Raw genomic sequence first — 14,158 nt, 5'->3', positions numbered from 1 at the left:
AGGACATGAATATTATTCATCCGAAAAAGGAAAATAAGTGTGTATATAATGCTACGAGCAGAACTGAAGAGTTTTTGTTCTTTTTAAGTTTGAGATAAGAATAAAATTAATTTTGAGGGATTGTGGTAAAGATCCTTATCTAATGCTAAGGAATCTGTTTTAATTAATATAGTTCTGAAGCTCCCATCCACCCATCTACCCAAATCCCCTTTTGATCTGCTACCCTCAATGCTGTCACCCATATTGAGACTGATTTTTATTCTGTAATGAAAAACCTCAAGGGAGAAAGTAACCACAGTTATGCTTATGAGCAGTAGGTGGCACTCTTTCCTCAAGTAGTCCTCAGCTGTTTTATGGGCCATGTTGGAAGGTTAAATGCCACTAAATCCTGAGTCAGCATAAAACTAAGGACCTGAATTCCATGACTCTTTAATATGTAATTATTCAGTATTCAGTAAATATTTAGTAAGCATTTACTATGAGTACATTTTAAAAATATTGAAATGTTCAAAAGCTGGAAGAAGTACCCTGTTAATATCTGCTTCCTAGGTAAATAGTAGAATAGGCCACAATTATTGGTGTTATTCAGATCATGGTCTCTCTGCGTTTTTTTGTTTTCATAAGTGCCTAAATTACCTAAACACATCAATTATAAAATTGCTCTTTCTCCTTCATTTCAGGTATGTAGAAAAATGCTACTTAAAATTTGTTCATGGTCATTTTGTAGGTGTACAAGGTGTAACTAGTTCCATCTCTTAAAATTTAGACTTTTCACAATAATACAAAAGCATATTGAAATTTTTGGATATTAGGAAGGGTACCTAGATTTGTAAATTTAGTTTGAGTTGCAGAGACAACTATTGATAGTTTCACTTATCATCTCGTTGGAATTTCTCTAGAGTTAAGAGAATTCTACATAGGTTATATGATAGTGTAGCTCAACAGATAATATACCAAAGGCATATACGTTTTATAAATCCAGGAGTTATTTCCAGAGATTGTTGTAATGAGCAGGCCTGTTATAATATTCTGGGTGGAAAGTTGTGACTGGATCTGATACTAAGGATAAGAAAGGAGCTGCTAAAAGTTTGGGAGGTTTCCTGGTAGTAATTACTCTATGACGTGTTTATCTTCAGAGGTGGTATTTGGGAGGGTTCTTAGAAAGGAACACATCCCTGTGTGAGGGATTAACTATAGAGTAGTCTCTCTCCTGTTGTGCAGCGCAAATAGGAAAACTGAGCTGCACTGAATTTGAGTTGATGTGACAAGAGATAAAGTACAGTATTTTTTTAGTCTAAAACAGATTCTTTTTCTTAGAAAATGATAGAGAAAAATTATTATTGGGTATCTTTGCTGGAATCTAAAAATTAGCTCACATTCCAGAGGAAGGAAAGGCCCAAGAATCATTTCACTTTTTCCATCATAGTTTTCCCGAGCTACTTTTTTGATATGCTCAGTACTTTTAAACTAACCATTTTTTTTCTTGGTTCATGACAGTTTAGTTCCAACCTAGATTATTTTCTTTTGTAACTTTAAAATAAGACAAATGCTTTTGATATGAATTTTTGCTTGCGTATGTATCTGTAAGTTGAGACCAAATGGGCAAAGTCTTGGGCAGATAACATTTGTGATATGTATATATTGAAACAAATGTAAAAGGGTCACAAGGATTAGAAAGAGAGTCATAAAAAACTGCTTGATATATAAATGCATTACTTCTGGTTCTCTATATAATGGGATATATTGAACTAAAAAATCTGTATACACAGTATGTCAGCATTTCTTAGTAACTTCTTTTGAATCCATTTTTAATATCTAATATTATACAGGTTGGGGAGTTACATACTCTTCAGGCCAATACTATCCAGACTGTATAAATTTATAAAATAAATTGAAAAATTCATCATTCCCCTGTATTCAAGATCAAAGCACATAAATGCTAATGTAGGGCTCAGAGGGGACATAATATTGCTCCTGAATATTTGAGAAAATGTGAACTCCTTTCAAGAAAATCTAATAAACATAATAATCCTAGCCTGCTGACACTTAGGAAAAAGGACCTCATTCACTCTTTCTTTTATGCAGTGATTTACTGGTCCCTACTGATTCTCAAATTGAATCACCATACTAAATTATCTGTGCTGGTACCTGTGAAAGTAAGCCGTGGGATCCATATTTGTTTTGTGTTCTGCTTAAATCAGCAAGAATGATAAATTTGATGGTGTGAAATTGGAAGTGTCAAGGGCTTTCTTTGGTGATTGAGCAAAATAATGTCTCCACTTGTAATTTATTGTGACCCTTTTTCACTGTATTTGCTTTGTATATCTAATATTTATTTCAATACAAATTAAATTGTTGTTCCCTCATCTGTATTGTTATATCTAAGATTTTATTGATGTAAAAATCAAATTGCATAATAAAAAAAATTTTCTCTGGATTTAAGCTGATTTGAAAATGTTATGATGCAAAAAAACATTTAGAATTTAGCTTTCCATTGCTCTTCCTTGCCTTATTGTTAGAATAAGGTGAATTTGAGCTTCTTTTTTTGTCTTCAGCTCATCACAAACAATAGAACTGGTGTAATTTTGTGATCTAGTATGAAACTGGAAAAAAAAATGTGGGCTAAGGTGAAACTGGAAAGAAAAGAAAAATTGTAGTGCATCTCTCGGCTGTTCACTTGCTTGCTCTCCTGTACTTGTTTGTCTAGTGAAATTTACAGCCTAGTGGATGAGTTATTTGTAACCCTAAAATGATTCACAATACACAGTATATTCAGAGTCATAAATCAACACAGGATAACATAGAGGAATATATTTCCCTTCCAGATGTTTAGAGCTGGCAGATATTTTGTGTGGCAATTTTAATAACTGGTACTAAGCAAAACACTGAAGAAGCAAGTTAAATCCTTGTCCACTTAGAGATTGTAGTCTAAGAGGCATTATGGAAATCAGTTGTATAAAGGCAATTTTGAGAGGTGAATAAATATTGAATTCGTAAATGAGTTGTCCTTGTAAGGGGAAAAATGTTTGATAGCTCAATAAATTGAGTGTTAGAATTGATTTCCTAAAGATCAGTGGTATAGGCTCTTAGGAACATATATTGTTAATTCATAATGCTCTTTCCCTGAGCATATGGGGATATTTGAAGCTGTTTAGGAAATAATTCTGAGCTTTGGGGAGGGAAAGGTCATGTCATTCCCTAAGCCTGGTTGAATGGAGTGACTCCTCAAGGAAGCAGTCAGCCATTGCTTATCGGGGAAGGAGAGTTTCGAAAGCAGAAAAAAGGAGGAGCAGTCAAGAAACAATAGTGCAGCTGTGGGGCAGGGTCCTGGTTCCTCCTTAAGGAATATAACAATATCTTTGAGTTCTGTAGGAACTATGGCCCCCACTTGGGTGGAGAATGGTAACTTAAGGCCGAGCACAAGATTCCTTGAACACGGCTCTGTTACCTCACCATAGACCAATCAGAAGAAAGTGCACATGGGAAGTCAGATCCCTCTTCCCCAAATGATTCTCCCTTAAAAAACTTTCATAGTCAAGCAGAATCTTCAAAGTTGATTTTTGGATACCAGTCCATCTTCTCCCCAGATTGCTTCCTGAATAAAGCAACTTTTCCTTTCCAACCAGCACTCTCATCTCTTGAGTATTGGCATTCCAGCGGCGAGCAGCAGAACCTGAGTTCGGTAACACCACCACCTTCCTCCTGGGAGAAGAAGCTGGAGATTGAGTTAATAATTGATCATGCCTATATAATGAAGCCTCCATGAAAATCCCTGAACTGTGGGCTTTGGAGAGCTGCCAGACTGGTGAACATACCCGTGCTGGGAGGGTGGCGCAACCCAAATCCATGGGGACAGAACCTCCTACACTTGGAACCCTTCTGGACTTCCATGATGTCTCCTCATCTAGCTGTTCATCCACATCCTTTATTATATGATAAACGTAAACACATTTCCCTGAGTTCTGTGAGCTGTTCTAGCAAAGTATCAAACCTGAGGTGGTGATTGTGGGAATGCTGAATTATAGTCAGCCAGTCAGAAGAGTAGGTGACAACCTGGGACTTGCAATTGGCGTCTGAAGTGGGGACAGCACCATGAGCCTGAGCCCGTAACTTGTGGGATCAGATGGATGGTGTCAGACTGAACTGAACTGTACGACACCCAGTTGGTGTCTGCAGAATATCGCAGCATTGCTTGGTGTAGGAAACCCCACACATCTGGCATCTTAAGTATTATGAGTGTGAGTAAAGGAAGAAGTAGTGTTTGTTTTCCTTTCAGTGGACACAGTTAAGTAATGGCATAGGTAAATAACATATCCAGAGTACAATACGAAAGAATGAGGAGGCTCTGTGATGTACGGATGTGGAAAAATCTTTAAGATATAAGATTAAGAGAGAAGCAGATGTATAGTTGCATGTCTGTGTATAGATTTGTTGCCTACCCTGGGGACTAAGGTGAGGGTAATTTCATTACTATTTTATAAATCATGAATTTTCCATCATGCATTATACTACTGATGTATACATTATAGGCAAATAAAATTTAATAAAAATAATATAAACATTAAAAAAAAGTTGTCAGCCAAGATCCCCGAGAGTTATGAGTCTAAACAGGCAATTTGTCAACAAAGGTTTGGTTTTTTTTAAACTTCTTATGGTGAGTTTTGAACATACATAAAAATAGAATAGTATGATGAACTTCCATATTATTATCACCCAGCCCTCATTAAATCCTCCACCATGGCTACCCCAGTCTACTTTCACCTCTATTTACTTTTTCTTCTAGTTTAAATAATTCACAGTATTCTATACCACTAAGTAAAAATTACATTGTGTTTCTAAAAGATAAGGATCCTGGGACTTCCCTGGTGGCACAGTGGTTGGGAATCTGCCTGCCAATGCAGGGGACACAGGTTCGAGCCCTGGTCCGGGAAAGATCCCACATGCCACGGAGCAACTGAGCCTGTGTGCCACAACTACTGAGCCTGTGCTCTGGAGCCCGTGAGCCACAACTCCTGAGCCCATGTGCCACAACTACTGAAGCCCACGAGCCTAGAGCCTGTGCTTCGCAATAAGAGAAGCCACCGCAATGAGAAGCCCGCGCACCGCAACGAAGAGTAGCCCCAGCTCGCTGCAACTAGAGAAAGCCTGTGCGCAGCAACGAAGACCCAACACAGCCAAAAATAAATAAATTTATTTTTAAAAAATAAAAGATAAGGATCCTTTTGAAGATCAGTATTAAAAAATTAACAGTAACATAGGTCTTTTAGATTGGGTGTCTAGAAGTGATTGACTAACAGCAACGCTCTGATGTGAAAAAGGCTTAACACAATTTTATAACAATAAGCATAACATAAGGGAAAGGGAAAATTCTAGTGTTTTTCAGTAAAAGGAAGACTTTTTCCCCTGTGCTGCTGTCCTCAGAGAAAGACACAGAAACCACCACCCTGTAGGGAAAGAGGTAGGGAAGATTTTGCCTTCCCACTTCACTTTCTCCCTCCAAAAGGAGGTAGTGTGTCCAAGGATTTTTTTCCTTGAAAACATGGTGAGTGTGGGACTTCGGCAGTCTTACTGGAAACAGAGAGGGGTTAGGTCATTGCTTCAAAGGAAGGGAGTGCTGTTAACCAAAGATGGAGATAAATAACATTAGAACCATTGTTCTTATTAAATTACCTTTAAAACTATAGATATTTCCAAATAATTAAATAGTGGAATTCAGGTCAATTTATTCCCAATTTTTAAAAAATGATAGCCTTTAAAAAGAAAACAGTAGTTTATAGTATTTTTTTCATTTAAATTATTTAAATTTGGAGCTCTACAATTATTTATTCCTAGACTTCCAAGAGTAATAGGCCATTTCATTTAAGTAACAAACTACAAACCCTCAAGACAAAGAAATGAAACTTGCAGTGATCCAGAATAAAATGGGTATCGTTTTTTGTCATTAACTCATAAAAAATACAGTTGTATATGCAGGTTTCTCTGATCTGAAATAATGGTCCTTGACACTGTGAATTATCAGGTTCATGTTTTACAGTTCCATTTAGTAATATACAAAGTATATAGTTCATCTTTTGAGGTATTTACAAATTACCTTTGTCTGAAAGGCTAAACTTCCCTTTAGGGCTTACTGTATTATTAGACTTAGTTTGAACTGAAGTTTTTAATATGAACTTTATATTTTCCTTTCCTGAGGATGATCCTCAATTTCAAAATAAAAGCAGAACATTTCTTACAAAAATATTGGAACAGTTTTTAGAAAAATATTTTAATTTGGGCTCTGATATTTTTAGTTATATGGATATATTGCTGGGAATAAAATATTCTTTCTAAGTGAGTAATTAAACGTTTACCCTTATAATTAGAACCTACCAGAGGGCTTTTTTCTTTCTTTTTTTTTCTTAACAGAAAGGATATTAACTTACTGTGGTAAAAATCAAAGAATCTGTAAGGTTTATTACAACTCCATTTGAGCTTTTATGTTCATTATACTTGCTCTAAAGTGGTTTTGTGCAGCTATAATTAACTATACATATTTATATAGTACTGATAAGCTTTTAAAAATATTTATTTATTTTTTTGGCTGCACTGGGTCTTAGTTGCAGCATGCGAGATCTTTGTTGCAGCATGCAAGATCTTTGCTGCCGCATAAAGGCTGTTAGCTGCGGTATGCGGGATCTAGTTCCCTGACCAGGGATGGAACCCTGGCTCCCTGCGTTGGGAGCACGGAAGCTTAACCACTGGACCACCAGGGAAGTCCCTGAAATGCTTTTGATAACATCCATATCTTTTAACCTTTCTATAATAAGATGCACAAGCAACTTTGAAGTTAGTTTATAAAATCATTCCTACTCTATTTTCTATATACTGGTAGTTATCAGATTCTCAAATTTTAAAACTTTAGAATCTTATTTTAATTACACTACAAGCAAAGTGCCCCTTGGTGGCAAGTTTTTGGAGAAATAATTCTATTGGCTCTCATTCTGCCTGTAATAAAAAGCCATGGGCAAGGGGTGGAGGGAGAGAAACATTGCTTGACTCTTGATTTTATTTCCAGTGGTTTTTACATTAAACACCCAATCAAGGATATAAAGGCCTTCTCACTAATGATTTCTACCTTTTAATGTTAAAAAAAGTTTTTAGACCATTTTCATTGGTTAATAATCACTATTAGTTTCCAAGGTACCTAAGTGAGCTAATGAATTTTTCCATTATATTTATGAAACAAGTAGACTTTTTATCTCTGTTTTATGGCTGAGAAACCGAATTTCCACAGACAGGTCAGTGGGAATTCCTGACTGATAATTTGTGAAGGAAATCATTAGAGCCCTCATTCAGCCCACGTTCACTGAGTGAGTGCGCATTTTTATAGTCTAAGTAACAGTCTTGTGACAGCTTATGGATGTTCTTTGGGATACCATCATAATTTGGGTATCATAAGATTAGTTCTTTCTTTTTTAAAATTTTGTAGAATAGGGACTTCCATGGTGGTCCAGTGGGTAAGATTCTGCGCTCCCAATGCAGGGGGCCCAGGTTCGATCCCTGGTCAAGGAACTAGATCCCGCATGCATGCCACAACTAAAAAGAGCCCACATGCCACAATTAAGAAGTCAGCATGCCGCAACTAAAGATCCTGCATGCCGCAACTAAACCCAGCACAGCCAAAGTAAATAAATATATATCTTTAAATAAAACAAAAATTTATAGAATAAATGATTCGATACTTAGGAGATGCCTCCATACATGGGCTGTTTGTCCAACCTTAAGGAGGTCATCTTGGACACTCTTACGTGTCTTCAAAGTTTTGAGCAAGGATAAGAGGAGGTAGATGCTCTTCTTCTATAAGCGAACTGTTTTTGGTTGTCATAGGATTCTCTTATAGATGGATCTCCTAACTACCATGCCAGGAAAAAAGTATTGCATATTAATTACACCAAATACCCATTTTTTTAACCTTGAAATAATACATTATCACTCACAGACATCAGTAGAACTTAACACTGGTTAGTTATTTCAGTGTCATTTCCATATAATCTTTTAGTTAAGACTGTGTAGCCCATCTCCTATATTTTCATTGTTTATTCTTACCATTCAATGGAATATAAAAAAGCCCTTTGAAAAATGCAAAATTAATTTGGGTTGTAATTAACCACTTAGTAAATCTGGTTGTAAATCACAATGCAAAGTCACATAGAATCTTTTGAGGATTTTTTGTTTGGTTTTTATTGTTGCTACTGATGTTGATCAAGGCTTTTAAAAAGAAACAGATGGCCAGGATCCCAGGTTTTCAACTCAGTATTTACTGTTACCCAAGGAAAATAAACGGAAGGGATAATGCCACAAACACCAATGTATTTAAGTTTCCTAACAAGAATAGGTGAATTGGCCAGTGACAGGAATGTCAGGAGCAGTGGGAAGACTGAACTGAGACAGAAAGTACCCGTAACGACATTCAAATTCAAGTTAAGAAAACGTTCTAAACACTGCCAGTCTCATACTGTGGACCCAATTTAGCTATGGGCCACCAGCTTGTGGTCTCTTCCTGGGCCAGTTCACACTGTTAATAGTAATGGGTTCTGTACTAGACCCTTTTGACTTCCGGTCCTGGTGAGTTGGGCTGGATTACGTTAACCCCAAGAACTCATTCCTTTTGCTGACGAAAACAGGCTTAAAGATCTTCTCTATCTCTTTCCTTTGTGCTCCATCCTTGTCACAGGCCTTGTCCTGACTCAGATGCCTTTTGTAAGAGAAAATACCTAGGTTTGAACTCTATAATGCTTCAATCTTCTTCATACTCTCTTGCCAATAATTCTCAATTTTGACCAGAGAGAGGAGGGGAAGGGAAAGGAGAGTAGGCACCTCTTAAGTAAGGAGAGATCCTCAGGCCCCTGTGGCCTAAGGCTTAGTTGAGTGACTCCATGACACCTTTCCCCTTTATACTCTGAGGTACAGAAAGACAAATCAGGAAGAAAGAACTTCTCTCTAAGCCTAGAGCTCAGCTTAGGTGAAAAGCCCACCAGCACACTTGGAAGGCCAATGGGCGAAATATCATTCCACAGGCAGTCCTACTTTTTCCCTCTTCCTCACCTTATCCTTGTCTTTATTTCCTTTTTCTCCAAGCACGTTGACATCATTTGAACCTTTCTTTTGGCAGTGTCCTCAACACTTGCCCCATGGTCCTGCTGTATCCACCTGGCAAAACCTCAACCTCTAATCTAAGATAATACCTAATACCTCCCCAGCTTCTCTTTCACAGCACAGTATTTTTCCTTTACACTTTTTATTAGTGTTGTTCAATCTCGTATATTCTTTCTTATTTCTCATCTGCTTTTACTATTATTCGAAAAGGTATGTCAGAGTCTCTCACTGTGATAACAGATTTGTCAGTTTCTCCTGGTAATCCTCTCAATTTTTGCCTTGTGTATTTTAAGGCTATATTATTAGGTGTAGGCAACTTTAGAATTTTATCTTCCAGTTGAACATTTTATATCATGGCCCTCTAACTCTAGAAAACAACTTTTGCTTTAAAATCTGTTTTGTTTGATTTTAATCAAGTACACCAGGTTTCTTTTGCTTAGTTTTTGCCTGACGTGTCTGTTCCCACTCCTGTTCTTTATGCTTTAGATGTGTCTCTTATAAACAGTTATTCTGGATTGTTCTATCGTCAGCTCAATCAAGCTGGGAACTACATTTTCCCAGAATTTCCTTTTCTGGGTTAGACTTGGCTCCCAAAAGGAATTTGTATGAGAATTGACAGGTAGATGTGAAGGAGTGGCCTTTACTTTGAAGGTTTGTAGACAGGGTGATGAGTAACTGCAACAGATGCCCAGCAGGGTCCAGTGTGTTTTTCTCTTTGTGCTTCTTACAGCTCTTCCTCCTGAAGGCTGCTCCAGGTCGGCCTCCACTGCTTGGCTGCGGACCCAGAGGTGGTAGACTCACAGGGGCAGTAACTTCCCATAGAACTCTCCACAAATTCCTATTCCATATCCGCTTCGCGATAGATGGGATATGCTTTGTTTCTCATTTTTTCCTTATAGTCTTCAACACGCATGGCAGTGCTTAGGAGACTAGTCAGTATCTTTGATTATCTATCTCCCCTTTCTGGATATTGAGGTCTCCACCTCCTCCCCCAATTGTATAAAATCTACTTTCAGTATAAATTCCTTGTCTCGTAACGCAAAGTTCTGCTTCCCTGACTGAAACGTGACTAGCAATAATATATAGCTAAACTTTTAAAAATGGTTGGATAACTTTGTTTTTTAACTGCATAGTTTAGTCCACTTATAATTACTGTTATTACTGATATATGTGGGTTTATTTCTAGAGTCTTATTTTGTGCTATTTGTTCTGCCTTTTCTGTTTCTTTTTTCCTCCTTTTTTTTAAAAAAATTTTATTTATTTATTTTTGGCTGTGTTGGGTCTTCGTTTCTGTGCGAGGGCTTTCTCTAGTTGCGGCGAGCTTCATCGCAGTGCGCGGGCCTCTCACTATCGCGGCCTCTTTTGTTGCGGAGCACAGGCTCCAGACGCGCGAGCTCAGTGGCCATGGCTCACAGGCCCAGTTGCTCCGCGGCATGTGGGATCTTCCCAGACCAGGGCTCGAACCCGTGTCCCCTGTATTGGCAGGCAGATTCTCAACTACTGCACCACAAGGGAAGCCCTTTTCCTCTTTTCTTGTTTGTGTCTTTCGTTGTTTGTTTGTGTGGTTTTTTTCCCTTAGATTTTTTTTTTCAACCCATTTTTCCCACTCTACTATTTTGGAATTTATACACACTTGCCTTTTTTTTTTTCTTTTTCTTTTTCTCCCCATTAAACTTTAGCAATTTGAGCATGCAACAGAGTTTTGGGTTAAAAGGATTTAAATTTGCTTCTGCCAGGTGCCTTGGGGCATTACACACTGGGACCACTTAAACTCAATTCTTAGCTCTTAGCTCTTTTTTCCCCCCCCCACACAGGAAGTGTAAATTTAGGGTACAAATGTTATGAATACTGGCTTGTGGTTACGAATTCTTAGGGAATATTTTTCTTCCCTCCACCTGACACCAAGGTAAAAAAAGCCAACTTTCCTAGCTGTCTCTAGACTTCAAATGCAGTTGTTTGTTATGCAAACTTCTGTTAAATTCCCCTCCTTGCGTGGGGCCTCTTCTTTACCTCCTGCCTTTAGTGTCCTGTTCTGGCTCCCACCCCTTACCCTAAGTTTACCAGGAGCTGGAATAGATTACCTGTGTGTATTCACTCATTCTGAAAATTCTTTACATTTTGCCATTTTGGGGTTGCTTTTAAGGTGTGTGTGAGGGGGGGAATTTTTTTTCCTGTTTAACATGATTTTTTTAGGTTGATTTGAGAACTAGTCAGCATTAACAAGAGAAAAATGAAAAAAAGGTTCCTTTGGTGGTGTTTCATTCTGAAAAATCTGAAGGACCCAAAGCCTCCTTCCCAGATAGATGGAAACTAAAGGCTCCTTTATTGCCAGTCCAAGATAATGGGAGGCAGGAGATAGCGAAAGATTTGGGAGAAGGGATGAATAGAGAGGGAAAGTGATGGTGGAGAGGTAGAATCTGTGCTATGATAGGATAAAAAACTCCATGGGAAAAGTAAATAAAGGCTTTGCCACATACTCTGGCCTCTTTTTTATTCAGGATGTCTCTGGTTTTCTTTTTCGTGATGGATTCAGGTGACATACTAGCTCACATGTTAAAACATAATGAAGGAGTTAAAATACATGCAACATCAGGAGTAATGTCAAAAAGTCCACACACGGTGGTTCCAATCTTTACAGACATTCTTTTAATTTCCTTGGAGAACAATTTCCTCATTTGTATAATACGGCCAGTAGAGAATTATTTTGAGGATTGTTTGAGGTGAACTTGTACACTGTGAAGTTTTGTACAAATAGCTACATTTTACATTATGCTTCTCATTTTACCTTAGGAGATTCTGGGACTCCTGGAATTTAAAGAACTTCCTTCAAAATCCTACTTGATGAGTCAGTGTTGATTAAAATTTATGTTGCCATGTTTTAAGTCAGCACCTTTCAGGGAAAAAAAGAAACTCTGGACCCTTTAAGAGAATGTTGTTCTGTTTCCCTTATTAAAGTACAAAGCCTTATGTTGATAGGTGGATTTTTTTTTTTTAACCTCTCACAATTCCAGGGACATAAAAGTTTATGCAAGGGACAGAAAGCAAAACTGCTATTACTTGGCAAAGTCAGATCAGCCTCTGTAATTGCAAGAGTTCTCTCCAGAAGTACTTCTTCAAAATCAGTAAATGATTGAAAGTCCTCTCCAAAACATGCTCTTTCTAAACGATCCCAAATGAATTCTTAAGAAGGATGGAAAAATAGTCTAAGAAATGCTCGAAACTAAATTTATCTGTTAATGTGCAGAGAATGATGCCCAGAATTACAATTTTATTTTCTTTAGATATGGGTATGACCTGAGACACATAGGAAGTAGCAGAGATAAGATCACTGGAAAGGGCTTCCCTGGTGGCGCGTGGTTGGGAGTCCACCTGCCGATGCAGGGGATTCAGGTTCGTGCCCCAGTCTGGGAGGATCCCACGTGCCGCGGAGTGAGCCCATGAGCCACGGCCGCTGAGCCTGCACGTCCGGAGCCTGTGCGATCACTGGAAAGCAGTAGAGCACGGCCAGGATCTAGGGCTCTGAGATCAGACAGACCTGGTTTCAGTCACTTCTTAGCTGTGTGATTTCTGTTTCTCCTGTAAAATGGGGATAATAATATCCTATCCATTGTGAAATGATAAAATGAGCTCAAGCATATAGAGTGTTTAGCATAGTGCTTCACATAAAGGGCTCAAAACATTTTGGCTGTCGTCGTCATCTATAATTTAGGACAATTCTGTGGAGTGCTATACTGAATAAATTGAAGAGTTGTTAACATAATTTCCCACTTATTTATATCCCAAATAGTCAGAAAATAACTATAATTATTTTCCAGGTACTGTTTAGTAATAATTGATGTTTGTAACAATGACCACCTCCCATTTTCTCCCCTACCCAGGTACTGTAAAACTTTGAATTGTCACTAAATTTTGGAGATTACATGATATTGTGATATAATGGTAAGAGAACAGAATAAAGCTGAGAACCCGGGTTTCAGTACTAACTACTTCTACAGATCTATGACCTTGGGTAATCCATTTAAACACTTTCCACATATGTTCCTCTTTTGAAGAACAGAGGGTAATATAGGATCCAGATCACTAATGTATGTATGACAGGACTGGGTTTTCTTCCCTACCACTTCCTTCCATTTTTCTAGAATGTTGAATTCTAAAGCCTACATTAATAGAAGGGTTAAGGTTTTTTGTTTTTTGTGGTTTTGTTGTTAGTTTATTTTCCCAAATAAAGTTCATCTTTTTTTTTTTCTTCTGTAGAAGAGTGTTTTTAAAATGTTACCTAAGGCAATGAAGGAGAACAAGTATCAGTGCAATGAGGAAAGTTCTAATTGCAATAGATATTTTATCTGGGAATCAGACCCCCGTGAGGACTACCCACCCCCCACCTCAAGCATACTCAAGTTTTGAAACCTAATCACTATCAAAAGCAGAACCACTTGGAGCAGAGAAAGATGGACAGCATCCTTTGAAGGCAAGACCCAGGAAAAACTGGAGCTGAGACTTTAAGGAAAGAGTGAATGTATCAGAAGGACTAAGAGGGACTTCCCTGGTGGCGCAGTGGTTAAGAATCCGCTTGCCAATGCAGGGGACTCGGGTTCGAGCCCTGGTCTGGGAAGATCCCGCATGTCACGGAGTAACTGAGCCCATGCAGCACAACCAACTACTGAGTCTGTGCTCTAGAGCCCGCGAGCCACAACTACTGAGCCTGCGTGCCACAACTACTGAAGGCCACGTGCCTAAAGCCCGTGCTCCACAACAAGAGAAGACACAACCTTGAGAAGCCCGCACACCGCAACGAAGAGTAGCCCCCGCTCGCTGCAACTAGAGAAAGCCCAAGTGCAGCAAGAAAAACCCAACACAGCCAAGAGACTGCGTGTGTGTATGGAGCGGCACTGTCCGATAGGAATATAATGCAAGGCACACATGCAAGCCACATATATAATTTTAAATGTTCTAGTAGTTGGGAATTCCGTGATGGTCCAGTGGCTGAGAATTCCTGCTCCCAATGCAGGGGGCCTGGGTTTGA

The sequence above is a fragment of the Delphinus delphis genome, chromosome 5, assembly GCF_949987515.2.
Source record: "Delphinus delphis chromosome 5, mDelDel1.2, whole genome shotgun sequence".
Classification (NCBI taxonomy): domain Eukaryota; kingdom Metazoa; phylum Chordata; class Mammalia; order Artiodactyla; family Delphinidae; genus Delphinus; species Delphinus delphis.
The sequence above is the reverse complement of the archived record's forward strand: the minus strand, read 5'-3'. Positions refer to the sequence as shown.